Source organism: Tupaia chinensis, unplaced genomic scaffold, assembly GCF_000334495.1.
Source record: "Tupaia chinensis unplaced genomic scaffold, TupChi_1.0 Scaffold000232_1, whole genome shotgun sequence".
Classification (NCBI taxonomy): Eukaryota; Metazoa; Chordata; class Mammalia; order Scandentia; family Tupaiidae; genus Tupaia; species Tupaia belangeri.
In genome coordinates, this window is record NW_006159708.1 from 3403217 (window position 1) to 3410083 (window position 6867).

At 49.5% G+C, this 6867-nt stretch overlaps 1 protein-coding gene across 1 annotated transcript in view; it reads right to left on the minus strand.

Annotated features, from left to right (window-relative positions):
* Nucleotides 1-6867, minus strand: part of CACNA1C (calcium voltage-gated channel subunit alpha1 C) — a 116591-nt gene that overhangs the window by 94662 nt on the left and 15062 nt on the right. The gene's annotated exons all lie outside the window — the stretch shown is intronic.

Genomic DNA, 6867 nt, shown 5'->3' on the forward strand with positions numbered 1-6867 from the left:
TTCCTGCTGGATGGCACCGTCTGGAACCCTCGGGTGCTCTGCAGACACGACCTCACTCCATCTCAGAGTGGTCTGTTAGGCCAGCCTTCCGATTTTACGGGACATGGAAGGAGCAAGTTCTTGAGTGAGTTTCCTGTTCCTCCACCCAGCAGCAGCTCATTCCAGAGGATGCCGAGGTGGGACCTAGGCTTCCCAACTCTCAGTCTGCCAGAGTCTTATCTCTAGGTGGAATATGGGGTAGCAGATTATTAAGCAAAGAAATAAAGTGAAATTTGCTTTGTAAAATCTAAAGCCTCACAAAACTATTACAACCATCCAAAAATACATGGCTAATTGTTGGCAGAAGGAAAAGGACTCGCCATTGATACAATTAGAGGCAAAGGTCAAGTAGGAAAGAAAGTAAATTTCAACTGGCAACATCATCCTTTTTAAAAACAAGTTTCCTGGAGATTCTCAGCTTTCAAAATGAGGAAGTGGTCAGATTTCTACTTTCCTGCTGGTCGTCTCACCTTGCCCTTAGTTATCCTGGTTCTTCAATGGTCTATAAAGAGTCCTGAGGTTTCTCGCCCCTGGAAGAGCATGTGGAAACCGGAGCCTGTCACCCGGAGCAGGCCTGGCCTAGACCGGCTGGAATGACCTGCAGGGTCCTTCCAGCCTATCCTTGTTGCACTGGTGCTTTAGAGAAGTTCTTAGACTGTGGGCTTTCTCATTGCATCTGACAGGCAGCCCTGGGGCTCCTAAGGAGTGTATCCTGGTGGCACTTCTGGACCCCTCCTGAGCTGACCAGCAGCTCCCCACTTCTTCCCTAAGGCTATTATAGCTGGCAACACTTCGAAGCCTAGCCTTCGATGTGTCCTCTGCTTGTCTCCGTGGGGGACAAAGAGCATGTCTTACTAAGTCCAAACTGTATCTTGGCCTGAGTTGGCAAACTAGGCCTGGCTCACAGCTGGTAATCATGGTTTCCCTTCCCTAGGTCAGACATGTAAATCTGCTTGACTTGGGGCTTGAGTTGTTGAGTGTGGTTGCCCCCTCCTCCCCAGTTTCTCCACCTGCCAGAAGCCTGGTCCCTTTGCTGGGGCAGCACTCTTCAGGGGGCAAGGAATCTAAGAGAGTCCACACCTGAATGGATGAATCCTGGCTTCGGAAGACCCCTTGCAACTGTATTGGCATGAATGTCCCTGGAGAGCCCAAGCTGGCTGGAGAATGTGGACCCTAGCACCGCGGGGTAGGTGAGGAAAGGCCTTTATAAAGGGAAATCAGTTGCTAGACCTTTAGAGAAAGAAGGTTCTAGATATGGACAGAACTGACAGTGGACCAAGAGATCGGGTTGCTGAGTTTCTCTGCTGAAGCCAGTTCTGTCCCTAGTGCTCCCTGGGCACCCACCTCCCCATTCTGTTCTTCCCTCTGCCTGTGCAGGTGTGGACTAGACCCTAACTCAGCCCTCCTCTGTCTCAGCCCAAGGGGAAGAGGTTAGCTGGTTATGGCCCTTTCCACCTTGACCGCACCCTCAGGGTATTCCCAAATACACGTCATCTTGCAGGGGCTGGCCCACCTAGGTCGAGCTGATAGTCATTCCCAAGAGCACAGACTATTCCTAAGAACAAAGATGAAAACTTCCCTGGAAGTCTCTGGAAGCCTTAGCTCCTGAACCATGTAGGCTCACTTGGGTGCAGGAGGAAGGCTACCTCTGGGCACGGCAAGGCCAAGGCCAGCAACACCCCCACTTAGGCTCAGAGGTTTTTAAGACATCCAGAGGGCTGGCCTTGGCTCAGCTCCGTGGTGCTGACCAGTAAGGGGGTTATTTGAGAGCCTCCTGGCAAGTGCCAGGTCCAGGACTTGAACTGCGGTCAGCCATGTGGGAGTCCAGTGTCCTTAAGCCACCATGCCACCTACTGGCCCTGCCATCGCACTTTGAAAGTGGCATCGAGGCCATTAGGCAGCAAGAGTTTCAGGCTGCCATAGGAGTATAAGGATGAGGTTCTGTACCCCAGGAGAAGGGGCAGGAAGAACCAGGTTGAGGATTAGAGCTTCAGATTTCAGTATCCCTGGGGCACTAAAGGCTAACCAGGACACCTAGCAGAGTCCAGTAGTCCTGGAAAAAGGGTACCCCCCAAACAGCCCAGGGACACTTGGCAGCACGATGAATTCCAGACCATAGCTGAGAGCGTGGAGCCCCCAAGGCACTTACAGCCTTCATTATGGCCCGCTCAGGAACTGGGTGGGAAAGGGTCTGCAAGGAAAAGGCCTCGGCACTTGCCAAGGACTTGGGGGATGCCGGTGACTTGGGGAAGTGACCGTCAGGAGGAAACTGCACTAAGAGAATCCCAGGGCGAGACCGCCTTACCCTGTCAAAGGGCTCCGCTATGAAAGAGTCGATTTCTGGCAGAAAACCACCAGATGGAGAGAGGCTAGGGAGGGTGAGATAGACCATCTGGCTTCCAGAAGCTGGAGCAGCTGGACTGGAGAAGCCAGAGCAGACAGGAACCAGGGCGTGGCAGGGAAGCAAACAGGGTCCGCAGCTGTGCTGCTCCCGCAGAAGCGCCAGCGCTGCAGTGTCAGGGTAAATTGAAATCAACGAACATAAATACCATTTAAAGGCATCCCTCGGCCGCACTAGCCACACTGTACTGTCCAGTGGCCGTGGGAGGTTAGTGGCCATCTTACAGATGGCACATGTGGGACATTTTCATTATCACGGTGTGTCCCACTAGATAGTAATGGCCTAGGGGCTTTGCTTTATCCCTGGGTTTGAAACACCTTTGGGTTCTAATTTGCCTTGCGACAAGGAACTGAGCTCTGAGGCTTTAGTTGCCCTTATTCAAGAAAGCCTGGGCAGGAGGGCCAATGAGTGTTTTTGCTTCGGTCCATTCTCCTTCTGGACTATTCTTAAGGTAGGAGAAGGCTGAAAAAAGGAGGCCAGGGCTTTGGTCACAGAGAGCTGCCAGGGTCCAATCCCCTCTGTGACTCCCCTTAGGGAAGACTAAGATGTAGCGGCCCAATAGGGATGCCTCCAGCCAGGGTGGTGAGGCAACTCCAGAGTAGCAGTCCTTGCTGCTGCACCCTCTGTACCCTTCCACGACCCCTGGGGGAGCCTCGGGGGAGAAGAGCAGCTAGGAGCTTTCTGCCTGAGTGAACTGCCAGCTTCCCGGGCGAACGCTCCTGCAGGGAGAAGCTTGCAGCTGAGCCTTGTTATAGCCTCTGGTGTAGCTTTGCCCCCTTGGTTGTCCCTGCTGTTTGTGACGCTGTCAACAGCAACTAAGTGACACCACTGACCCCCCCCAGCACCAAAAGCTGTAGGTGACATGGAGTATCTGTGACCGACCCTGCTTCCTTACCAGCTTCCTGCCCGTTCCCTCCTTGGTGATGTCCAAGCCGCCCGAAGGCTGAGGCCCTGGGCCCACCCAGGTGCACCCTATTGGGCTTTGAGGGTTTGCTGTGTGTGTCCCTTTTCTCCCTCCATTCTCACTTTGCATAAAGTTCAATTCGGGCCTTTAAGTGGAAATGTACTGAATCTAGGGGTCAGTTTGAAATGAAATGACACCCTAGTAATCTTGAGTCTTTTGGTTTATGAATATGTTATTTCTCTCCAGCTATTAGTTTCTCTTTAATTCTATTCTATATAATTGTATAGTTTACTCTGTAGAGCTCTTAGTCATTTTTGTTAGATTTATTCTTAGGTACTGGATATTTTTAGGGCTTATTGTAAAGTTTTTCTTTCCCTGTCTTTTCTGGTAAGTTTCAGTTCATGCTAGGACAGCAACTATTTAGTTACCTTCAGACTGCTATGAAGCTTTTTCTTGCTGACCAAGTTGGTCCTGCACGATCTCCAAATTGCCATTGCCTGATTCTAGGGAAGGATTTCCTCTGGCTTGCTATTAGGTGTTCAAATCAATATTATTACCTATCCCATTCTCTTTGGATGGTGTCCGCACACTCCCAAGGTTTTGTGGGGAGTTGAATTTCTCTAAACTGGTTTATATTCAATTATACTTTTTCGTGAAAGTTTTTGTGAAGAGTATTAATTTAAGGAGTTGAGTTTAGGGCAGGGATTTACTTGAGTAAATTTGTTTTCCATGGAGTGGTGAAAAGAATAGATAGAAATAAGGAAATGGGAAACATCAATCACCATGAAGAGGATGAAAAAGTAAACAAAATTACCAACTGACCAACTGGTCTCCCAACCAACCAATCACAGAAACGGAAAGGACAGAGAAGGGGATTAGAGCAGACAAGTTCAGGTAACTCCTCCCTGGCTACTACCCAAGTCAGTCTCCTATACGCCTGCCTTGCTGTCCACCTGCAGCTCAGGCACAAAGGTACAGACTCAGTTGTATCCCAGTAGAATAAAAAGTATAGACCAGAATCCTAGTCTGCACTTGAAGAGATGACATTTATATAATAAAGATATGATATGTATCTCAGGGCACTGGCCCTTGGGACAGACCCAGCTAGATCTGGGCTGCCAGAGCTTCAAGGGGTTTGTGGTTTCGTTTTCTGCCTGAAATTTGGGGAAATGCCCCTGCTGGAGCCCATTTCTTAATGAACAATGCAGCCGGCTTAGTAAGGATTCAGAGGCCCTGGCTCTCCTCAACATTCCATACACCTGTCAGCCTTTAGTGGCCACCCGGAACTGGTGGCCTGAATCCCTCTATCGCTGGGAATCTCTTTAGGAAGTCATGGGGAAGCTCAATTGTCCTCTCTCCTTACACCGCAGGTCAACCCTGGCACGCATGAAATGCCATGGCCCCATGATGGCTATCTTCCTTCTTTGGGAAAAGTGTCTCTGATTTTGTTTCGTTTTCTCACAATAGAAAACCAGAGATTGGGGAAACCAGAAGGCACTTTATGGTTTAGGCCACCTCAACTGATTACTTCCTGGGAAATTGGCTTGTTCTTTGATTTGCAGGATTTTTAAGTAGAGCGTCTTTCAGACTGAGGGTCCTGCAGGTGTCAGTTAGATCTGCTTCCTAGGGCAGGTTGCCTAGTCCGTCGCCTGTGCTCACGAGACGTGACTCAGAAAGTCCACTGCAGGCCCTGCAGGCTGTCTCAGACCTCATCGGAAACACATCTGAGTCAATTGTGGAATGACTCAAGGCTCTAAAATATTTAAACCATATGTCTCACGACACCAGATGAAAGTGATGCCAGTTTCCCTACTGAGAGGCTGCCACCTGGACTGAAGCTCTGCCTCGCAGCGATCCTGCATTCCTGGCCTCACCCAGTCATGCTGCTGTGGGCGTGGAACCTGCCATACTCCTGGGCACAGGACCGAGTGTGGGCAGGGATACAGTGCGTCCTACAGTTGGTGGCCCAGGTGATTCTGTGGTCCTCTTTGGGTCAGGACAAAGTTTATGCCCTTAAATGAGACCAGACCTGAGAGGGATAGTGAAAAAGAGTACATTTGCTTCTCTGGAGGAGATAATCAGAAGACACCATTATCACCAAATGGTGGTCACTAGAAGTCTTATTCTCTGAAAATTAGCCAAGATCCCTCAGCATTCCTTGAGCAAGAGGAGGAATCAGCATCGTAAGACAGTTGTGTGTCTCATCTTCTATGTCCCTCGAAGGCTGTTTCCCTCCTTCTGACGAGTGCCCTGCAGTTTACTTGGGATGGAAAAATGCTTGCTGCCAGCTTGGTGTGGAGCAAACACATGAACTGTGAGGTTAGGGGTCTAGACTGCAATCTCACCCTGCTACTTTGTAGTGCACTAATTAATAGAGGGCACTGGACTGCTCGAGTCTCCTCTCTTTCCTACAATAGGGATGCTAAGGATTACGCACACAATGTATGTGTAGCACATAGTACACTGATAATGTGAGCTAAATATTAATTCACGGAAGGCGATGGATAGCTTGCTGGTGGATCCAACCGCCAAGGGGCATCCCTGCCCTTTAATTCTAGGGCAAGTAAATATCTGGATGCAAATAGAAGATATGACCAGGAACTCTTCTTTTAAACTTGTGAAGAGAAGGAAGAGAAGGTTGAGAAAGCTAGAGAGATTTTTCTCAAGTCTGTAGCTGCATGATTTTACTAGACCCAACCCTTTCCTTCTTATTGCTTTCTAAAAAGTGTTGCAGCAGCCAGGGAAGGGCAGTGCATTGCTGCTATAGCTTCCTTCAGAGGTAGCTGCCCATACAGTGAAGCCCAGGCTAGAGGAGCCAGTGATTCAGACCTGTCTGTGGAGGTTGAAGGTGGAAAGTGCTGCTCATGGCAGTCTGCTGCTTCATTTTCCAGGACAACGTGGATGGAGTTCAATAGAAAGGGCATAGATGGGTAATCCTTCCCCACCCTGCCTCTCTCAGCCAAAGGTTCTAATCTTCTCTCATTTACAAGAAGTTGCTCCCAAGGAGCAAAGTGGAGAAATCTGCAATAATTGCTCTTCCTGTATTGGAGAGTATTGAGAGAAGTGATTTAGCCTCCAAGACAGGCAACACCGGAGGTACCCATGGGCTGGAGCAAATGCAGCTCTAGCTGAATGTTTTTACATGAGGCTGAGCTGTGAGGATGATGAAATGAGAGGAGCCTGAGTGGGTCTAGGGGGTTGGGCCTGGAGAGGTTTGGTTTGTAGTCTGTGGGTAGTTTCTTTTAGACTGTCTACTGGGCCAGAGATGGAGGGGAAAATGGGAGGAAAAGGGCCATAATCTGCCTCTCCTAGAAGGAGAGAATCCACTCAGAGAGGAATTTGGCCTGTGCATCCCAGCCATGGTCAAGGCCATGAGCAGAGGGTACAGTTTGAGGTAGTTGGCCTGGTTTATTGGGTGGCAGGTATAGGAGTTGGAACACTTATTGGGGAAGAGATGGTCCGTCCCTATGCTTTCTTCCTCCTTCTTTCAATAACCACATTTCCACCTCTCTCTTCTCTCTTT